Source organism: Acomys russatus, chromosome 5, assembly GCF_903995435.1.
Source record: "Acomys russatus chromosome 5, mAcoRus1.1, whole genome shotgun sequence".
NCBI lineage: Eukaryota > Metazoa > Chordata > Mammalia > Rodentia > Muridae > Acomys > Acomys russatus.
Window position 1 is genome coordinate 37,919,859 of NC_067141.1, and position 23,760 is coordinate 37,943,618.

At 42.5% G+C, this 23,760-nt stretch overlaps 1 protein-coding gene and 1 pseudogene across 2 annotated transcripts in view; one reads left to right on the forward strand and one right to left on the reverse strand.

Annotated features, from left to right (window-relative positions):
* The window catches only part of Pcsk5 (proprotein convertase subtilisin/kexin type 5), a 426,655-nt gene that overhangs the window by 342,671 nt on the left and 60,224 nt on the right, over positions 1-23,760 (reverse strand). The window lies entirely within an intron of this gene.
* Positions 12,120-17,848, forward strand: LOC127190135 (coiled-coil domain-containing protein 92-like; annotated as a pseudogene).

Sequence of the window (23,760 nt, forward strand, 5' to 3'; positions counted from 1 at the left end):
CATTCAGCATGAGGCTCAGAAGCTCAAGGAGACTGAGGTGCAGGAAAGGACAGAAAGGTTACTACTGGCTAGAGGGAGAGGCTCTCTTTAGAAGCTGGCAAGCCAGCAGGTGGGACCAGTGTCCCTGAGTTTCGCCAGCCCCTACAAAAGTTATTCTGTGGTTTGTTCAGTATGCACCCCAGAACATTTTAGAGAATAAATGAGTGTATTCACTGCTTTTCAGTAGAGGAGCCAGCAGATTAGTTTTTCAGGCCCTCACACGGTCCCAGGAAAGCATAGAGCAAACATATTTCCCAGACTCTCAAAAGACAAAAAAAAAAAAAAAAAAAAAAACCAGTCCTATGCCATAAAGAGCATTGGGATTTGAGTTCATGAATTTTTGTCACTGAGCCAAAGCATGAATAACTCTATGTGGTCACTAATACTGTTTTCTAGGTACTCTGACTTCCAATGAGAAAGAATTCAGTAGCTATCATTTTTTTTTTTTTTTACAAATATAGCTATTTGATTTTCATGTATGTGTATTTTTTTTCAAAATGGAATCTTTCAGCCCATTACATTGTTAACATCATCAAACTCTCCCCCAAAGAATCTTTCTGTACGATGGAGAGATGGAGGCACAGTGGTTAAGTGGCTTGATCAGGTCATGTATTGGGGTAGTGACCTAAAACTAGAACCCAATAAAGCGCACTCATGCCCAGACTAGGTCCATAGAGCAGCGGCTCCCTTCTGAAATGCTACCTTCAGCTGACAGAGTGGACGAGCGATACATGGTTTCCCTTTCCTTTGAGACATCCCAATGTCTCAATGCCTCCAGATGGACTAGTTAATGTGGCCAAGCATTTTACTATTAGAGGCTTTATCAACAACAGATACGGGAGAGGGGAAAGAAAAGTGAGCAGAGAATGCCATGTACTTGAGCTTTTATCATTCAGGCAAGAATTTTTTGGGGTCTTCAGTCACTCATCTGTAATCAGTTTCAGATGGGTTAAAAGACATATTTAGTGTGCAAATAACACAAAAACTATCTTTTGAAAAGAAAATAAAAACCTGACATAGGCAAAAAGATTCTTAGGCCCAGACTTGGCAGCAGTGACAGAAATCCTTTCTCCCTCGAGGGCATTTTCTAACTTGTAATTTAAGAGCACATAAAGTTCAAGGCCTGAAGATTTTCCAAATTAAAAATAAAACAAAACAAAACCCCTTAGAACTAAAACCCTTAGTTACCCAGCTGATCTGAACTAGGCAGAGTCAACAAGATGAGACAAAGGTAGACATGGCAGACACAGACTATACAAATTAGAGTCCCTGTGCTGAGAAACCTTGTTCAACTTCTGAAAAGCAGGGTGACCTTATATATGTAACCTAACCTCTGCATGTAAAAGGCACAAGACAACTGACTGTGAAGACGAGTCCAGTTGATGCCCACCAAATACTGAGCATACTTCCTGGCATGGCAACATCTCCCAGGAAAGCCTGTGAGCCAAGCTGTGCTGACCACAGAGTGCAAGGCTTTAATTAAACCAAGAGATACAGACTTGAGTTTGCTTCTCAGTTGACCAGGGCATGACAACGAAGCTGGTTTTATAAAGAAGTCAGAAATGAAGAGACCTGTACTACTCAGCCTGGTTATTTCAGATTTCTGTTTTCATAGGGATAAGCTTAGGGGTGGAGCCAGTTGAGTGAGATAATGTGAGTGATGTCAATCATCACTCCGGACCACCTTCTCTCCCCTTCCAAAGCAGGCCATCTCCTGAAAAAGGCACTCTGCTTCAAATAAAAGTAGACAGTCTCGAAGCTCCTCGACCCCATGTGGTTAGCAAAGGCCCATCAAGATTCTTGATACTTTTAGACCTTCTTTGGGTTACTCCTACGACAACTTACATTATCCTCTGAGCCTTGGCTTCTAGGTTATCAAAACAATAAAAGTGGCTAGATGGCAGTCCACACCTTTAATCCAAATAGTCAGGAGGAAGAGGCATGTGGTGTTTGCCTGGACTACTTAGAGAGTTCCAGGCCAGCCAGGGCTACACAGTGAGGCCCTATCTCAAAGAAAGAAAGGAGAAAAAAAGGAAAACGGGGAGGGATGGGAACACCGAAGTGGATAAAGCAGTTACCACGCCAGTGTAAGGACTGGAGTTTGGATCTCCAGAACTGACATTAAGTTGGTTACAAAAGCACACAGCTGTAATCCCAGCATTTCTAAAGAGAGATGTGGGCAGAGTGCCAAGAATTCCCAAAAGATGGCCAGCCACCTAGCCTGGCATATGCAGCAGAGAACAAGAGACCCTCCCTCAGACAAGGTGGAAAGTGAGGACAGACACCCAAGACTGTCCTCTGAGTTCTACACAAGTATCGCATTGTGCACACTTCTGCATTTTCACACAGAAACATTCACATATATACATACATACATTATATATACATATATACATACACATATATACACATATATACAAACAAGATAAAATAGCCATGCTAATTTTCACATTTGTTTTGTGAAAACAAGCTTGCTGTTTTTTCCTTCTTGTAGAGTAATCAACAGTTGCCCTTGTTGATTTTGAACTCAGTCATAGGAAAGCCATAGTGACACTCACTACAGTACATTTCCAGAGAGTCTGCAGAAGGACTCTGAAGAACACATATATCTTGGAGATAACCAAGGCCACTTGTGTACATAATAATGCCTTTGCTAGTGTAAACAATCAAAGTTATTTCACAGCATTTATCGAATGGTCCTGAAAATCTACTGTGAAGATTTGATGATCCTAGGAGATAGACTGTGGGATTCCTGTTCAGCATTTCCAAAGCCATAACCTGCTTGCTAACACCTTTAACAGGCCCAGGGCTGCATTTACTTTTACTTTGGTTCTCCTTTGTTTTGTGTTCCTAATTCAAACCACAAGACTCTTTGGTATTTCTTTTATCTTGGCATGTTTTTTTCTAGTGAAGGGGCTTCCTGGTCACCCTGTGCTTATTTCTAGCATCCCAAGAATAAAGTGAACATGTTATTATTTCTGTGCTTCTGGCATTTTGTGGACAACCTAGATGATAACAGTTGTACTCTGTATTTGCTGAATGAATTTATCAGTTTATACACGAAGAACATTGTATCATAGTGAGGCTTACATTCAAAGCCTTACATGAGCTGTCCCAGCTTCTCACACCAACTGTTCACAAAATTTGTGTTAATATACTTGTTCCTTACTGAGTCTTCAGATCAACCTGATTCAACACCCACTTCTGTAGGTCCCGTTAGATGCCAGGAACTACTCTGGCAATGGTGCTGTATTGAAATATCTCTGGCTTCCTAGAGGGAGGAAGACAATTTGGCCAAACAATAGGGCAGAAGGTGTGCCTCAGTTTAGTTAGTCTTTAACTAAATGCCAGTTTTCCCTGGAGGTGCTCACAGGCTTGCGACCTACCTTAGGAACAGAGAACTGTCCTGGGCTACTCATTGCTCAAAAATGTTATCAGGAAACCTAGAAGGTACAGCACATTCTTGCCAGTGCACTGAATTGTGTGAAGTTGTTCTACCATACAGGAAATGTGAAGCCAACCCTCAGCCAAAAGAACTCTGAGAAAGCTGTCTGAATTGTATCATGGTCATTTCTAAGCTACACACACACACACACACACACACACACACACACACACACAGTGCCATGCTGTACTTGCATTTAGACTAAAGAGGCTCTCTATTGATTAAAACCATGTTTTGGCCACACCAAAAGCATCAGAAGCCATGCAAAGACAGTACTAGGTTTTACCTGGAGCTGGTAGTAACGATGGTTCCAGATTTAATTCTAGGAAGCCACAAGCCACGTATGCTGTGAAATACATGCAGGGCACACAATAGGTACCTGTTACATGAATGTGTGCCGTATTCCATAATGGGGTTATGTCTCCATCAAGCCATCATATAAAAAAGATTTCTTAAATGAAAATGTATCTCCTGTGTCCAGTCTGCTGACTATCATAGCCACACAGCTCTGCACAGTGGGGCATCTACCATCCCCTCAGGACTATAGGCTGTGGCTCCATGCTACCTTGCAGTATGAACAAAAAGTGCCATGCTACATATTGCCAGCCTAGGAAGAGATCAAATCACAAGAAAGTAAGGATGGCTTCTACTGAATACATGCACACACATGCACACAAACACTTATACCGTCCGAAGTGAGAAGTGCTAAGTGTAATTAATTGTCATAAGTCAGGGACCACCTTTATGCTTGTTGACAGGTGAAAGGGACACACTGGAAAGTCCAAACATCGAAAAGATCAGCTGCCATTAGTCAAATTATTGAAATACGAATAACTACTAAAGAAAATACCTCTATAGTAGTAGGAAGGAATGTCTTTCAAGAGAACACTCTCACAAGGTTGAAATGGTGAATTGCTCTCCCTGGGCAATGTAACCAATAAATAACCTATTTGCAACTAGCTCTGTAAAAATTGTTATTGAGGGAAAAAAACTGTGACAGTTATGATATCATTTTTCACTTTTGAACTGTATACTTTTCAGAATATAATTCGACTGAGTTTTTGTTGCTTCTCTCCCTCCCACTACTATGGTAATAAATGCCCAGCTAGTTCCAACCAGTAAATATAAACATTCTATCAAGAATGTTTACCTCTGTAAGAATTTTTGGAGAGATGGCTCCAGTCTCTGGCATACCTTCAGGGCTTAGACCCTAGAGGCCAGCATGGCATTGCTAGGGCAACAGCCTAAGGCTAAAGATGAGATTCTTGGTTTTTCCATTTGCATACAATCCACTTTTCTGCCATCCTCTTCAGTCTGCTTCTAATTCACTTCCTGTGTCTCTTCAGTGGGTCCTATGTAACAGTCTATTTCCTAAATATAACACACTAATGCCTATAGCCAGTGGACCTCAAGTTGCCGAGTTTGAAATATGGCTTCACCAAAGAGTGCTCCCTTGTTCTGGAATCAGCATATGAAATAAGGAAAAAGCAAAGCCAGGCATTGAGGAATACATCAGTAATCCAAGTGTTTGGAAGGCTCAGGCACAAGAACCAGCTTGAGTTCCAAGCCAGCCTAAGCTACATAGGGAAACCATGTCTCCAACGAGCAGCTAGATTTCTTCATTCATTAGTCTTTACTCCCTAAATGTAAGAACAGGAGACATAATCTTACTAAAAGATTCTCCCATAAGCTTGTGTAGTGGCTTTTTTGTGTGTGTCAACTTGACTAGGCTAAGAGAATCTAGACTCAGACCTCTGGTTGTAACCATTTCTGCACACTAGCCCTTGAATCTATAGACTTCATAAAAAGGATGCCTGTTCTTGCCCTTGAGTCAGTGGATACCATTTAAACTATTAATGGTCTTAAAAGACAAAAAGAAAATAGCAGAGAAGAAAGATAGCCTGTGCCTTCTGCCTTCAGAACTGGGGCACGGACACTGAGGCTTCTGACAGTGGCCAGGGATTTAGGCTAGGTACTTCCAGGCTTCTCAGACATTTGGGCTAGAGTCAGACCACCAGCTGTCCTGAGGCTACACCTTGAAAAGGCAGAAAAAAGTTATCAGACTTCTTTGCTTCCACTACCAAAATGGCAGTTCCTCATTCATAATCTCAATCCTTACACACATGGGAGGTCCCTGTTTCTCTGGAGACCCCTGGCTTAACACAAAACTTGAGCACTGATCTGTGGGGCATCCCAGCTGGAGGCCTTTTGTATTCTACAGTAGACTATGCTTTTTAGGTGGTGATCCATCAGGGCCCACCTTTTGTCTTCAAATGAGGAGCCTGAATGTAGGTGAGTGCATAATAATATATATGAGATAGAAATCCTCTACTCCTTTCAAGTCTTGTTCTTTGACCCATATTCTCCTACCATCTTAGTCTATCAATGGTACTCATTAAGGTGAGATTCTACTAATGTTAGTCATTAATTGGTATTTGCTGGCTTTAGTCCATATTTATATCATAAATATGCATATATTCAGTAATAATCAAGTACCACATACAAATACTACCATGTACTGAGCATACCTTCTCGGGTTTATAGAGGAGGCAGCACTAGTGGGGTGTGCCAGCTACACTATAAATCACTGCATTGTTGGCATTTATTTTTTTTGCAACTGTGTTAACTCATTGCTCTTATCTCAAGGCTTGTTCACTATACTTGAGTACACTGAGATAATATTAGAAAGTTCTAAGAAGATTCTCAAAATTCTCAACTACAATCATCAAGAAATGTGACTAGTCACTGTCTTGAGGAGAAGGGAAAACTCAATAAAAGAAAAAATACAAACGGAATTTTTTGAAGCCTAACTTGCTTGATGTGCCTTGGGTAAAGAACTTGCACTCAGTTATGGGCTGACCCATATGGGTTTTGGGTTAGATTCTTCTCATGTCTGAGACATCCCAAGCTCACATATGCAACTAGGCATGGTGTCACAAGACAGGGAAACATTATGGCATCCAGTGCTGTTGGATTTGTACATGAAGAGCCACAATGGGTTCCAAGTACTCTATCTCCATTGTCTTCATGCCTCTCAACAGAAGAAAAGGTTTGATATTGTTTCCATTTTCCAGAAAGAAAGAACGATTCAGGAACGTCAATAGATATCATTATAAAGATGTTCAGAATATGATGTAAACCTACTTCTAATTAAGGCTGTGCTGCTACACACACACACACACACACACACACACACACACACACACACACACACACACAAACACACACACACACACACACACACACACACACACTTCTTTAAAAAAAAAAAAAACAAAATTGGACTCAGCAGATGTTCTTTCACTACCCCCAGCATCTGCCTGACATGATGTCTAGACCTCCTTATGTTGGCCAAGAACCAAGAAAAACGAAATGTCACGATGCTGTACGTGGTAGACAGTGTCAACAAAATGACTCAGGTGATGATTTCTTTCTTCTAAGTTGCTTATTTTAAACACAAAAGTCCCTTAGATTTTTTTTTCCACTGTAAATTGTTAGAATTGGAAATTTGAGAATAATTTTAGAGGAAAGCTGTGATTTTCATGGTTTTGCCAAAGTCTGCTCTCTGAAAGAGCCAAGATTATGTTATTTTCCCGAGTGGTGTAAGTAGACCATCTCACTTGGCTGTGTTGGATAAAGTTCCCCTGCCCCCACAAGCACTCACCTCTGAGCCCACTCTGATCATCTAACTTTAATTTTAAATAATAAAAAAGAAAAACCAATATTGGCTACAATGCCAACAACAACTTGGCTACAATTCATTGTGTATTTTAATCCCCATAAAAAGTACTAAGACTTTGGTTGGCATCATAGAAATGACATCATTATGGAAGAGGAAACTGGACTCACAATGATAGAAATTTTTGCCTATGTTCCGACAACCAGTAATCGGCAAGGCCAAATTCCGACAAGACTTGACTTCAGAGCCCTGTGATTAGCCATCATGTGTGCCAGCTCTGATGGAGCAAGACAGGATGAGTTCCGGACATGAGGGAAGCCATCAGGGCTCTGCTGCCACCTATCATCTCTGTTGGTCCCACTTCAGCTTTTGCCAGCCAGGCAGGTGGAATGCCTTACCAGCTCCCTGACACCTGCTGATGTGGCCACTGCCTACAGACAGGCCAAATTATGTGAGCTCGCTCCCAAATTCTGGTCATTGGCTCGCTGTCAGGTTTCCACTGAGAGCTCAATGAGGAAATAAAATTATCTATCCCAGTGCACCATGACGATTTCTAGGTTCAGAAGCATGGAGGAACTGGGCACACCAGAAAAACCACAACTTAGAAGCTACACTATGTATCCTGCTGCACACCAGCTGTCAGAAGGAAAGTGTGTTGATTCTTCTGGAAGAAACACCTTGTCACATTCCTACCCTCAGCATACAGCTGGCTCCAGGGCGATGAATTGGCCAACAGGCTCTCACTGCACATGCTCGCTGATTGCTTAGCCCACCTGCCTAAATGGATCCACACTTCCAAGTCCCTATGCCTAGTCTTAGGTCAAGCACCATATTGCTTATCCTCCTTTTGCTCTAGAGGCCAAGGAAGCCTCTGAAAATGACAAGAGGAACACTACATACTGACTGTTTAAGGATGTATTCATCCTAAAAAGCCTTTTTGACAGAGAAACTTTTCATCATATCTCCCAACTATGTCTGTCTTAGGGTCTGCTCAGCCAAGCCCAGTGAGTCTTCTTGAATACTCTAAATGTAGTCTCCCATGTCCAATTACTCATGCAAAGCCCCATAACCTTGCTCACTTGGATTTAGCAAAATGCAGATTATTTATGCCTATTTTTCATCCCTCCACTGCAAGCCTAGTGTGCCCCTAGGGTTATAAAACTTACAGGAAGTGCAATGTTTTAATTCTACAGATAATTAATTCCTGAATCAGTACTATTCAGCAAAAATCCACATGTAATTTTGCTAGTATTCACATAAATAAGAGAAACAAGTGAGATAACTAGTAATATTCTTTAGCTAATTTACTATATCTAAAATATCATCACCTAAATATATAAGCAATATAGGACTTATTAATGAGACCTATTGTGGTACCAAGTCTTTAAACTTAGACATGCATTTTACATGTAACACACCTCGATTTGGATGCCAAGTTTCCATTGGAAATACTTTCTCTGAATTTAAATTTCATGAGATACTGAAGTAGCACATTCCCATGTCTAATTGTATAAAATAAGCTTAAACATTTCCTAATAACAATCAAGACAGTTTTACAATGTAAAGGCAATAAAAGGAAGTAAAATTAAAACTCCAGTTTTCCTCAGATGTACTTAGATATGAGCCAAGAACACAATGGCTCCATATGACAAGTTGAGAATCCAACTTGAATGATTATGTGAGAAAATGAATTTAAATTATCAAATACTTTATAAAGTAATTGTAAAGAGTATGTTGGTGGTACTGATTGATAAAATGGCCTTAAATTTCTTGGATTCTCTTTGGTGCTTTAATCACTGTTCTGCAGCAATGGAATCCTGTGTCCTTCTCATGGAGAGTGTACAGTTGAGGCTATAAAGGTACCAACTACAGTTGGGAGGACCAAACTTAAGACTCAGCTCAATCATTAGGGCTTAATTCTGTCTAATAGCAGCAATAACTGATGAAATCAGGGGTGAGGAACTTAGTTCTTTTGTTTGTTGTTGATGCCATTTAACCCTTCCCCACTTTCTGTTCTGGAATTGTACATTTAACTCCATTGCTCTCATAGGTCAGTCATGAACTTGCTGATGGACAGACCGTTACTTGTTACAGATAAGGTTGACCAGATGTCCTGCATTTGACTGAGATGACTTTAATTCAAATTCATTTGTATTCCTTGCTCAACTGTTTAGGAATATTATAATTTTTTAAAATTTTTTCCTTTTTATTCATTCATTCATTCATATTTCATCTCAATTGTTATCCCATCACTTGTATTCTCCCATTCTTCCCTCCCCTATGACTGTGCATGAGGGAGACCTCCTCCCCCTGTATATACTCATAGGGTATCAAGTCCCTTCTTGGTAGCCTGCTTTCCTTCTTCTGAGTACCACCAGGTCTCCCCATGAAAAGGACTTGGTTAAATATGGGGCACCAGAGTTCATGTGAAAGTCAGTCCCTACTCTCCACTCAACTGTAGAGACTGTCCTGTCCATTGGCTAGATCTGGGTCAGGGTTTGATGTTTACTGTACATATAGTCCTTGGCTGGTGCCAGAGTTTGAGCAGGACCCCTGGGCCCAAATCTGCCTGTCATAATATTCTTCTTCTAGGTTTCTAGGACCCTCTGGATCCTTCTATTTCCCCATTCTCCCATGCTTCTCTCACCTAAAGTCCTAATAGGATGTTCTCCCCTCTGTCCCACTTTCCTGATAAGTGAAGACTTTCATGGGACATGCCCCTTGGGCTAGTGTCCAGATATAAGTGAGTATATACCATTTGAGTCTTTCTGCTTTTGGGTTAATTCATTCATTATGGCCATTTCTAGTTCAATCAATTTATCTACAAATTTCAGAAATTTCTTTTTTTAAAAATAGCTGAGTAGTATTCCATGGTGTAAATGTACCACAGGAACATATGCTCAACCATGTTCATAGCGGCCTTATTCATAATAGCCAGAACATGGAAACAGCCTAAGTGTCCCTCAGTAGAAGAATGGAATATTATAATTTATGGCAGAACTGTGCTCCTAGCAGGCAATCAGAAGGTCACTGCCTCTAATGAGGGAACAGAAAATGATGGGAGGCCAAGGATGGCTCATGCTCAAAACAGGCTTCCTATTCCATATATACAGTTTTAAGAAATAATAAACAGAACCAGTCTTGTGACAAATAAAAAGCTTAAACTGGCCTGAATACTAAGATTTAATTTGTAATTTTTTAGAGTTTCAGTTTCCTCTGGTTCTTTTATTACTCATGCCCTTTTCCTCACAATCATGTTCCCTCTGTTTCCCTGATTATTAAAATTAGTTTCCTTCTCTGACACTTTCTACCCCACCCCACTTCCTTTCAGGGATTAACTGCCTACAGAGCTTCATATTTTGCACTCAGTCAGAAGTCTATACACTATCGGCTGCCCTGAACTCTGGTGTTTCAGACTAATCCTATTCCCCTAAGTCTTTCATTTCCTCTTCAACTCCCCAGCTTGTTAAAATGCCATGATTGTGCTGATTGACTCTCCTGACCTACAATTTAAGAACTAGAGGCAAAGGAAGAACAATTCCTATTTTATTTTTATTTTATAGTTGTAAAAGGACCCTGGATCAACATTATTTTCTCAACCTCCTCCACTGCCTCAATCTGTTCTTTACATGGAGAGTCTGGTGAGCACATCTCCTTTAAAGGGCAGGAGTAAGACTACAGTATGGACTAGATCAACTCTTTTCTTCTGAACTATTTGGAGTCTAGAGATTATAATAACTACCTTAGAGGGCTTTGGACTGTTGAAATGGTTCAGTTCAAGCAAAGCACTTAGACCTACCATGGATACGCTGAACAGGCAGAGAACATTGCCCTTCTCCAGTTCCTTGTCATCTCCAGTTATCTGCTGCATGCAGCAAAAGCTGTGCCCAGCTCATGGACAGCTCCCCACAACTGTTTATTCAGTTGACCAATCTGACATAAGATCAATTGAAGCTCCCTTCCATGAGTACTGCTAAGTGTCTTAACTGGGTTGACATTGCTGTAATAAAGCCCTTGACCAAAAACAACTTGGGAAGTAAAGGGTTTGTTTCATCTTACAGCTTGTAACCAATACATCAGGAAGGGAAGTTAGGGCAGGAACCTGGAGGCAGGAACATGAAGCAGAGGCCATGGAGGAATGAGAAATGCTGCTTAGTTGCTTGCTTCACATTGCTTTTTCAGCTTTCTTTCTTTTTTTTTTTTCAGTATTATTTTTCATTTTATTATTTTATTCATATTACATCTTGATTGTTAGCCCTTCCCCTGTTTCCTCCCATTCTTCCCTCCCTCCCACTTCCCCCCTTCTCCCCTCCCCTATGTCTGTGATTGAGGTAGACCTCCTCCCCATATATATGCTCTTAGAATATCGAGTCTCTTCTTGGTAACTTGCTATCCTTCCTCTGAGTTCCGCCAGGCCTCCCCATCCAGGGGACTTAAACTTTGAACCCCTACCAAGACCAGCCGACGAACATGATATTCTCCACCATTGAGTGGAGAGTGAGATCTGACTCTCAGTTTGCTTTCTTATATGCCCCAAGACCACTGCCCAGGAGTGGCACTGCTCACAGTGGGCAAGACTCTCCCATGTGAACCATAAATCAAGAACATGCCTTACAAACTTGCCTACAGGAAATCCGAATTGGGCCATTTTCTCAACCGAGGTTCCTCTCCCCAAATAACTATAGCTTAAGTTAACTAAAACTCCTACCAGCATACTAAGTTTCATCTGCAAATACCTGCTGCTACCACAGTTAGATAGTTGTGTGTGTCCAGACACACTGGGCTATGTATTACTAGAGACAGGTACTAACTAGGAAAGAAGTTAATTGGGTTAGAGCAAATTATTGTGGGAAGAAAGCATCAAATCCTATGTGTAGCTCATGGAAGCTCAGTGGCAGCCTCTTCTCATTTGAGCAAGACATTCCGCATCATAATATGATGCCCTGAACAAGCGTGATGAGGTGCAAACTCATGAGCACGGACCGAGGAGCATTTTGTGATATGACCCTGCAGGTAGCTACAGCATCAGCCGGTCCCTCCTACCCTCACCCCATATACACACAGCTAATTTCCATAATGATATGTCACCACACAGTGCTAGTCTGTCACATTTGAAGCCTTTTCAGTATTCTTCCAATGGTCTTGGGTCACCTCAACTTTCTTATTCATTGGCAAACTTCTGTTCCTTCAGAATGCCTAAAGTTCCCTCTCCTTTAAGGCACTCTGTATTTTACAATTATACTACACTCATTCTCAGTGTGCCCTCCATGTTATGGGATGACTTCTTCGTGTACAGCAACAACATACCTAAAGCATCAGCTTCCGTGTCTATTTGCCTTGTACTACCAACCCCTGCTAGATTCCAAAGTAAATCCTGAAGCTTGACTGGGCAAATGAATAAATGGAACTTTTAAGTTCATAACGATCTTTTAGTAACACTCACCTCTGTAGCCTTCAAACTACTGCTTCTCACTAATGACGTTTCCAGTTGGTATAGAGGACTTTTGTTTATAGGTCTGAAACCATCTGCCCAAATGTTCACTGAGAGAGAGAGAGATGGGTACACACACACACACACACACACACACACACACACACACACACACACAGAATGAGTGAATGAATGGATGGATGAATGAACAAATGAATGAATGAGTTACTCTAAATCTAAATAAAAGGCTTAGCACGTTGTAAGAAAAAGTTCCACATGCATTATCCTTCTTAGTCTTCAAAACAATGCTACCATATAGAAGCAAGAGCCCAGAGGGCTTCAATGCCATGAACCTGCCCTCAGCAGACACCCTTGTCCTGAATGCACATTTTGGCCTCTAATGCCCATGTCCTTCCTTTGAACCATCCTGTCTCCAAGTTGTATCCAATGGACACTCTCTGGTACTCAGAAAACAGAATTTCTTCCATCTGTTGCTTACAGTTGGGTAGGCTGGGTCAACCACTGTTCAGTATGCAGAGAAGAGTGTTCCAATCAACCTGCTCTACCCCTGAACTCTGTTCCAACTGGGTCAGGAGCTGCATGAGGTCAGGTCCCAAATGCTGCAAGGAGTGGGTCAAAGGCTGAGTTCATCCCAGGCCTGTTGCACTAGGTTAGCTGCCTGCCAGTCATCATTTTTAATCTCAGCCAGTTTCCATATTTTAGACAATGAATCTCAGTATTACTAAGGCATTACTTTTGCCCAATATTTTCACACTTACAATGTAGTTTCAACCTCCTTTGAGAGCTTGACAACTTAGATAGAGTGGATGTCACTATTTCCAAGGAATGACTGCACACAAAACAAGAGAGCGCTGAGATGGGAGCATTGGGGCTTGAAGTCACTGCTCCTTACTTTGTCTTTGAAGCCAGTGCTGTGAGGGGAGGGGAGGACAGGATTCTCCATTCCTGAAAGCTTTATGGGCCACAGAATGGAAACGGAATCTCTCAAAACAGAAACACTTAGAACAAAATGAGCTGTGCTGTCCACACCCCCTGACAAGCAGTGCTCCCTACACCTGGCTCCCGGCTCCCGTTAGGCAGCTGCACTATTAAAACATTCTCATTCTTCATTCTTTGCTAACAAGACTGCAATACATTCAGATGGAACGCTTTAAGCTGGAAAATAGATATTTATAAAAGTGAAAATTGGAAAACAAGAAATGAGACACTATAGAGCCTTGAGACAGATGCTAAGAAGCAAACTAAGTAGGGGAATGTCAGCTCTATCCTTGGTCACCATGTCAGCTTGCCACAGAGAGGCAGGAACATGCATTTCAGCAGACAGCAACTCAAATCCTAACATTCTGTTTCTGATAGAAAATATGTTGTTGTTGTTGTTGTTGTTGTTGTTGTTGTTTTCCTCTAGACAATTTCAGACTCTCTGGGAGATCCACACACAACTCATTAAGTGCAGGAAACTGAAGCTAGAGTCATTAATTTGCTATTTATTGTAACAACACTGCATGCTGTTTACACAGCACATTCCATTCTGTGATCTCCAAGAATGTTATGATCCTTTCCACTAAAACAGATGGAGAAACTAAGGCACGCAAGACCACCCACACAGTCACCCCAATGAGCCAAGAGCAGAAGCCATCTTACTCACTGGCTGCCACTGATCCCTCTGTCAGCACCAAATCCAGATTCATTGAATTCCAAAGGCACAGTACCATGGCAGTGAGCTCTCACAGGGAGGAGGCTATCACCACTACCCTTGATAGGAAGGCTGGGTCATCTGACTTGCAGCCCAGTGGGTGGTAGGTCCATGGCTAAGGCACCTGTGGATTTCCTCCACTTCAAGCTTAAAGTTTCATCCATGATACTTTCTCTCATAAGCTTTGAGTGCTCCAAATTTTAAATATTAGAAGCCGATATGATACTTTACTGGTCATTTATAACTTGTGAATGAAACCTTTAAGCATGAATATGGAATTATTGAGGAAGAGGACAGGTGGGGAATGAAAACAAGCAGCAGAGATCCAGGGAAGAGCATTTCAGCAAGAGGCAGACCATCAGGAAAAGCCTGGAGTTATTTCAGAATCGCACCCCCCAATGTTTATCTTCCTTTTTAATTGATCTTCAGTGACTTGTAGACAACATTGCAATTTCTACTAATTCTCTGTTAAATCATAAAATTATCACACAGTGATTCTTTCATAAACCTCTCAGCTTTCCAAGAAGGTACATCTAAGACATTCTACTTGATCCTTGAATCTTGAGATATCTCAAAGAAATACTTGAATGATGTGTGAGGAGACATTTGAAATCGGCACAGGGGTTGCCATAGGAGATTATCTAGGAGGCGACAAAGGGCTTGCCTGGGCTTTGGAATGTAGCCAATCAGGACTGTTTCTCTAGCCACACGGTTTGCCTGCCCTATGGCTTGAGTGGGTTGCCTAACCTTCCAGCACTTCCATGGCTTATCTATAAAATGAGGTAATAACACTTACCTGCTCCATGGGGTATCAGGGGGATTAAGTCTGATAATACCCTGAAGGTTAAGTAAAGGCCTAGGCAGCCTACGTGCTCACACTGAGAATTACAACAGGTACACAGTGCCAAAATCCAAATGTCTATCAACTGGAAAGGAGTGAACAGGGCCACTCAGATACACTCACTCATAACTGCTTATTACAAGGGGCTCTTTTAACATAAAATGAACATGAGGCAATTGTAAGAATAAGTAAAGAGTTGGAGGCCATGTAATGCAAGGGTCATAAGAAAACATCCAGGAAGACTTAACTACTTATCAACTATGCCTTGAGCAAGTCCCCTTTCTTCCTAGGTCCTTTGTTACCTATTCACACAATGGGATGAGGCAGAACCTTCTTCTTACAGCAGCCAAAAGTTTTAAATACATTGAATGATGGTTATGTATTCTCACTGAAGACAGAGCAACTTGGAGTTGGGAGCGGGGTGGGGGGGTGGGGGATGGGTGAGGGGGTGCGGGTGGGGGTAGGGGGCTTGGGGGGGTTTACATAAAGGGATGATGGTTCATGACCCTCTAAAGCTCAGTTGGGCGTGATAATAACTTCTTTCTTGGCATTACTTTAAGTTCAAACTAATATAATTAATAGCAAATGCCTCTCCTTAAGAAGCAAGAGTGAGAGAAAAGGCGAAGCTACACTGGATTAGTATATAAAAAGCACTATAACAGAGCCTGGCCAGCAGGAAGCCTCCAAGGAGTGCTTAGCATTTTCACCTCACTTCCTTGAGGGTGGTAGTGCCCAGCTCTAGGCAGCTATTGCTTAATTGAATTAAGCTATAGTATAAAGTAAAGTTTACATGTTTAAAGCCACTTAAGACTACGTAAGTTGTTAAAAAGCAGCTTAAGGGAAGGAAAGGCTGATAACCGTTTCTTGTCTTGCCCACAACAGCACCTTTTTTTCATTCTGTTTTTGCTCTCTTTTCATTATTTTCTTGGGGTTCCCCATATACAGGCCATGCCTTGCAAGGCCCTGTTTGGTCTCTTAGCATAGATGACAGAATCATAAGTCATGACCAGTTGTTTGGCCATCACCAAACAGGTTTTGAATCCCAGTACAAAGATGGTATCTCATAGGTAAATTTGGTAGTCTTGTATATTTGGGCTATTTTTGTTAGTCACATTTTTGCCTTATGGCATTGTTGTCTCCTTGGGGTAAAGGACAATCAATGACCATTTGTTTCCTCTGAAGTGGCCTGTTGGCCAGAAGCTGCCTGGTTTGTGGAGGGTGAGTGGGGACGGGTGACGAGGTGGGAGGTGGGGGTAGGGAGGGTAACTGTATCATTCACGATGACAGCAATCTTCAAGCAGCCAGGAAGGAACAAAAGACCACTGTCCATGGGCCTGCCAGTCAGTTTGCTTTATTGCCATCTTTTATTGTTTGTCAGAAAGAAGAAAAACAAATGCAAGAGGTGGCCCACTGCAGGGACAACACCAAGTGCCTTGCTAAGTCATTTGCTTCCCTGACTTCAGCTTCCTCCAAAGAAGGGTCTTTTTCAAAACCCTGTAAGTGTTCTAGGTTACACAGTGTTTATGAATGACAGCCTATGCCTAGTATATAATAGATGATTGATAAATACTAGTTTCCCCTTCAAAGTATATATTGAGTATCTTTGAACCATAGTGTCTTTCATCATGATGCAATCAATGTCCACTGAAGACCTGAAACATTTCCAGGTATTTTTTTTTTATAAAGACTTCACAGTGCAGAGAAGAACCTTCTCTTCCTCCAGCAGGTGCATGCCAGCACACCGAAGGAACTACACACTGAGATCCGGCGGCTGCAGCAGCACTGCATAGATCTAACCTATGAGCTGACACTCAAAAGTTTCGAACGGCCAGAGCTGGCACTCGGGAGATGCTGACTTCAGCTGATGCTCAAGCTGTTTGAACTTCAGCACCTTCAGATTCTAGAGACGTTCTTTTACGCAGCTCGGACCTGGCCCGTGACTTGTTCCTGCAGGAGATGGCTCTTCCAGAACAACGGAGCTGAAGAGGCGCCGTGGAGACCTGGAGGCCCAGCTGGAGGCCAAAGAGTAGGAAAACCCCAAGCTGCTGCAAGAGCTGGAGCAAAAGAATGCTGCCATTGCTGTGCTGCAGAACACAGTTCATGAGAGAGGTGAAAAGCCACAAGCTGAGCATGCTGTCCCATGATCTGGAGCAGCATGCCAGCACTGTGGCCTACCTTACCTCACAGCTACATACAGCTAAGAAGAAGCTGCTGAGCTCCAGGGTAACCTCAGATGCCAGCCCAGCAGGCAGTCCTGCATTGGCTACCTACAAGGCCACTCCACCCCAAAACGACAAGCTGCCCAAGACACCCTGCCAACTGCATGAAGTCTGTTAGCACCACCACACCCTGAGTTTGAGGAGGTCTACAGGTTCAGAGCCGAGAGCCGCAAACTCCTTCTGCGGGAGCCTGTGGATGCCATGCCTTATCCTATCTCATTCCTGCTGGCCCAGGAGACTGCTAAGGTCCAACTCAAGGAATGGCCTCTGGTCATCCCTCCCATTTCTTCAGACCGCAGCGCCAGCGGGCAGCATAGGCCAGCCCAAGACAAGCCGCACAAGACCTGTGTTAGGGTGGCTCATTGCATCCATCATGACAGTCCACCACAGGCTCAGCCAGAGGGGGAGGCAAAGGCCATGGACCAGGTGAACACAGGGAAGGTGGTGAGGAGGCACTCAGGGACAGACCAAACTGTGTGAAGCATGCGGCTGCCACCGCAGCCATTCACCTACTGTGAGCGCCACGGGGAGCCTTGCCCACAGTTTCCTCGCCCACCCATGCCAAATGTTTCCTATGGCTCCTGCCCCCATTGTGACACAATGCTATAGTGGTGTTCCCGCTGAAGATATTTACTGGCACTGTGACCAACGCCTGCATGCCATCACCTTGCTTTCAGCCTCATGCCAAGAGAACTCGGCACATTCCTAGTCAAGGCTAAGGCCAAGGCTGTATCACCGCCACATACAAAATCAGAATCACTGGAAGTCAAAGCTAACTAAGGACCTGCCCCTCCCCATGTCCAGGGCAGCCTGGGAGAGCAGAGCAGCAGCTTCAGGTCCCTCCTGGAGACTCCTACCTTGCACAGTCCCTTTACTGAGCATCTGTGTCACATGATCTAAGTAAGATGACCTCATCCCTGATGTCACCTCAACCTGAATGTGTGTTCATGATTTTTTGTTTTTTGTTAGTTTCATACAAATGTTTAGGATCCAACAAATGTCATTTTCTAAACCTGCCCCCCTTCTCCTCTGTGTCTTTTTGAAGCACTGAGGGACTGTGGAGGTTGTGAGGGAGGACTAGCAGGTGGGGATGGGAGCACTTAATGCCCAGACCTATTGTCTGGATCGTCAGTTCTCCTGCATTCTGTCCTGCCCAGGCTCTGCACTGCCTCCCTGTCTCCAGCTGGCCAGCCCAGCCCAGCCTCACAGGATAAGAGAGGCAGCCCATGAGTGGCCTTTCATCCCCAAGCCACACGCAGGCTCTGGGAGAGGAGAGGTCCGGAGCTCAGGCAGGACCTGAATGCTTGAGTGTTCTGTGCTCTTGCCAGAAAGGGGCATATGCTGGAGCAGACAAAGGTGGAATGCCACAGCAGTGGCTTAACAAGAAAGAAGGGAGAATGCACTTGCCTTAAAACTTGCTGAAACTTGTGCTCTGTCCAGAGTTCTCTGAAAGAAGCTTGAGAAGCTACAGCTGATTACAGCATCCATATGGCAGCTCACAATTGGCTGTAACTCCAGGAACCACCTTACATGCGGTGCACATATATTTAGGCAGGCTCACACACATACACAAATAAACTCTTAAAAAATAAAAATAAAGACCTCAGACAGAAACAAATGTTTCGTGATTCAGGGAGAATGTCCAAACAGTGTTTCAAAAGAGATGTAGGGGAAACCACCATGACAGGGTCTCAGTGTGCTGGCTCAGGCTGCTTCTTTTCCCACGGTAAGTTCTGAACAGACCGGGTCTCCGCAGAGACAGCTCTAGTGCTAAAGAAGAGGACAGCTCTTCAGGCTATGGCCCCTGGACACTGACTAGTTGTCTCCTGGAGGTTTCCATAAAGTATGCTCATATTTCCTTTCTGTGTGTGAGGTCTAAAGCTAGTTGATCCCTGAAGCCAAAGTCCTATTTCTCTCCATTAAGAGTGGCATTCTGGAGAGCCACGCATTTTAAGGCTAATAAATTGTCATTGTAACAGTTGCAATTACGAGCAAATTTGATCTTGAAAGAAGCCACAGCACTGTAACTCAATAACTATGTAGCACTCTATCACCATAACAAGGATAAAGTACCTCTGTGTCTTCCTCGGCTTCTCATTAGTTTCCTTAGTGGAGAGAGTAGGGGTGAGGGAGATCGAAGGATGCACTTCCGCTCCCTCCCAGGATGCTCATTAACCAACATTGGGTGCTTGCAAATTCATAAGCAGCATGGAAGCTCACAAACACAAAGAGCGATTATTGATGCCGCTGATGCGTTAAAGGGACTGATGAACCTAACGTGAGCATCAGCAGACGTCAACATACCTATAAAGAAAACGGCTTCCCTGGCGCTGCTGTAGGAAGATGAGTGCAGGGTTGGCACAGGTGAAGAAACAGCAATATTTCATACTTTGTTTTCTATACTTCAAGCAAGTGGTTAACCACGTATATAGTAGCAATTAGTAACATATTCAGATGCCCCCGCAGTGTCCATTTATCCTATATGAAGTTTATCACTACAACACCTTCCTGTGCAAATGCTAAATGCAAAGTTTCTATAAGAGCATTTCATCCTTGATCACTGCCTGGCTCAATGCTACAACTGCTCTTTTGGGAAGGAGGCCTGGGAGACTCTCTGTGACCATACAGTAAAACTGCAGCTTTATTCCTTACTCACCTCGTGACAAAAGTGCATACCTGTCTTTCTTTTTACCAAGGTCTGATTATTTTGGCTTACAAATTCGAAAGCATGCAGACTTGATAAATGCTTAATATCTTTCCGTTGGATAACAAGGCAAATGAGTAGAGTGAGGAGACTACTTTCAACCCCAATAGGAATGCATACATCAGGCAAGTGCATGCAAACATACAGAGAAAGAGACATGTACACACAGAGGCATGCATGTAAAGAATCAATGAAGCTACGGCACTGTCTGCTTCCATACAAATGCAAGAAGCCAGAGGCAAATCTTTGTCCAGTAGACACCCGAGAAGAGCCTTTTGCACTTGGCATCAGCTCTCCAGCCAAAGGAAAAAAAAAACCACAGCCTGATGATGAAAGTCACCGCCATCTGTCTTTCAATTCAAGCCTCCATCAACCAGACATGCGGCTGAGCAGTTTGACCTGGTGTAAACATCAGCACAGAGCAACACCAGGAATCACCTACGGGTGGTCGCTAGCTTCTTAGCTTCTCCCCTGTCCCACTAGTCTACTTCTAGTCTTATTTTTCCCTTTCTTCCTTACCACCAAATCTTAGCACAGAGTGGACGAGGACAGGTCACAGCTACTGTCTCCTAAGATGAGATTGGAAACTTAAAGCAATTGTCTTGCCCAGGAAAAAACAACAACAACAACTGTGGACTCTTTGGACCATCAAGTTAGCTTAGCGGGTAGACACTTGCCGTCAAGCCTGACGACCTGAGTCCAGTCCACAAGAACAACACAATGGAAGGAAGAAACCAACTCCCATAGATTGTCCTTTGACCTCCACACACTCACAATGAAACAAACACAAATAATTAAATGCATAAAAACAAAAGAAAAATATAGGCTCTGAGATGAGTTGTTAAAAAGAAAAAGCCAGACCCTTATGAGAAAGATATTTTAGATGATGAAATAATATTTTTCAGGTTCCCGAATCAGAATAAAAACTGTAATGTAATATATCTTATCAACTTGTTTATAAGGTTCAGATAAAATAGCTCTCACTATTTCATAGTGACAGACACAGACACACAGAGTTTTCACTGAATCATATAATTTGTTCTCCTAGCCACCACTCACATGGGGTCATAGATTTGAGAATTTACAAACAAACAGCAAAAGGTATGTAGCGCAAATCCCTGTAATAGCAGATTTAGGAACTAATGTTGTTAACGTTATAGCTGCTACATTCATAATCACGAAAACATGTCCCTCGACTGGTGAATGGGCTGTCAAGCTGTGGCACATCCACAACCCACTGATACTCAGCAGAGAGAGAAAAAGGTTGACAGACTTTGGATATCCAGCCTCCTGGACGAAATCTCAAAGATGTTACATCAATTGTAAGAGCTCAGACTGAAAAAAAAAAAAAAAGAGCTCAGACTGAAAAGACTCCAGATTGTTAAAGTTCCCTTCATCTGCCCCCCAGAAAATCGACAACTACAGCGACGGAACACAAACTAGGGTTCCCTAGTGGTGTGGGTAGAGAAAGTTGATGCAAAACAAATACTCATCTCCTACGGTTACTGAGGGAACAGAGCATCCGTGTTCGTGTTCACAGTAGTGGCCATCTGTATGAAAACAGCTAAGTAGGAAGGGACTTGAGAGAATGCTTAATGGTAGTAATATGTCAGGAACATAAGTTTGACCAGACTCTTAAAGTGACCATACGCTTGCGTGTGAATCTCCAACAAGGTAAATTTGCATCAGAAGGAAAAATGTGAAAGTAGAAGTTAACTTGTAGTTGACAATCTTGCAAGCTAGTGAAATGGACTGACATCCTGCATTTACTTTGAAATGCAGTAAGAATTTAGATGGGTTAAAATGGACAGATGCATAGTAAAGGCCACGAGCAGAATATTAACCAGGCAACTAGAGGTACAGTGCTGCTGTTCCTTTTAAATTCTGTCAGAACTTTGCTGTCTGTTTAAAAAAATTGTAATAAAATATTAGGGAGAAGTTGGGCTTTTGTTTTTGTCTGTTGTGACTCACTCTATAGCCAAGGCTAAGCTGAAACTTACTTTGTAGCCCAGGCTGGCCTCAACCTCCAGACAGTCCTCCTCCTGCCTCAGCCTCCCAAGAGCTGGAACCACAGGCACAAGCTGCCACTTCCGACTTCAAAATGATTCTAAAGAATTAACATATACACAATACAAAAACATAATAAAAATGCCGTTGTCTATGTTGGGGGCTATTTCTTTATGATGCCATCTCCTATTCCTAACATATTACTGAGATTCAAAACTTAAAAATTATGTATAATTGCAGAATTCTGTCAATCTCATCATAGATCTTGTTCAACTATAGGTTTCATTCAGACATGAGCCCAAACATGAGCTCTGCTTACCACCTGATTGGAAGAGAAAATTAACTTGTTCAAGAATGCCCGTGGTTCTCAGCTCCTGCATTAACTCATGATCTAGGTACCAAAACTGGCCATTAGGGAAAAGGCATTGAAACTTTAATTTCCAATCATATAATCTAATGTTCCCCCCAAGTCTACACTGTACAGACAGGAAACTAAGAGCAACTGCTCTGTGAACCGGTGATTCATCTTCTTATCACCACTCAAGTGTTCACAGGTGCCTTTGCCCCCTCAGGGTAATTGAGAATCTCAGGCTTGATGCCAGGCCAGACTCCTGACCTAGATCCTATTAGCTAGTGCTAACTGCCGCCTAGGACTCAGGACTGTATAGATGGAACTTCCTCCTCTGAAGGGATTGTATGACAATGAGGTTATTTTATGCTTTCCAAAATCTACAAACCTTAAAATGGTTTCTAGCTCTCCAACCACACAATCGAAAAGGTGATGGATGATGAGAAGGGTTAGAAAGACATTCATTTCTAATGACCTTGTTGTGTCGGATCCCAGGTTAACTATAGCAAGCTCCCATCCACCAGCATACACCACACATGCACACACGCGTGCGCGCGTGCACATACACACACACCACACCACACACACCACACACACACACACACACATACACACACACACACACACACACACACAAGATTCTAAAGGTCAAGTGTACAGAAGAATAGTTTATGAGAAAGGCTTTACAAAGTCCTAAATGAGTTTTTCTTTCTACTAAACAGAATAGAAAGCATCACTGTCGGAGGGGACTTGGTTGCTGCATTATAGGTACTATTAGAAACAGAAAACCAATCTAAAGGCTCCATCATAGAATACATGGAAAAATAATTATGGTTATTCCATCATGTTACTTTATAGTAATGATATTTTCAAGGCACATTTCATGAGAGGGATAAGAGAAATCTACTGACTTACTGTTGTCATGGATACTGGGATTTGGAGAGTCCTTATTGTCCGCTGCGTTTCTCAGTATTTGGTCCACTCTTCCTACCTCTAATCTTAAAATGATTTAGGTGTAAATTGAGGTTTCTGTATTTACCAAATAATAATGCAGGGTGCTGAGTTAAAGTTGAATTTCAGATAATGACAAATACCTTAGCAAAAGTTTATCTTGTGTTACATTTAAGAGAAAAAAAAATTGTTACTTTCTTTGGTAGATATAAACTTGGAGTTATTTTACTGGAAAGCTTTTTAAAAGTACATAAATTGATGTTTTCAAGCTGAAGCTTCTGTGTGGCCGTGTTGTGTATTTAGTGAAGCTGGTTTTGAGGGCTGGTTTCTGGCTTCCCACCTGGGCTTCTGGTAGCTGAGATCAGCACAGTGTGGGAAGAG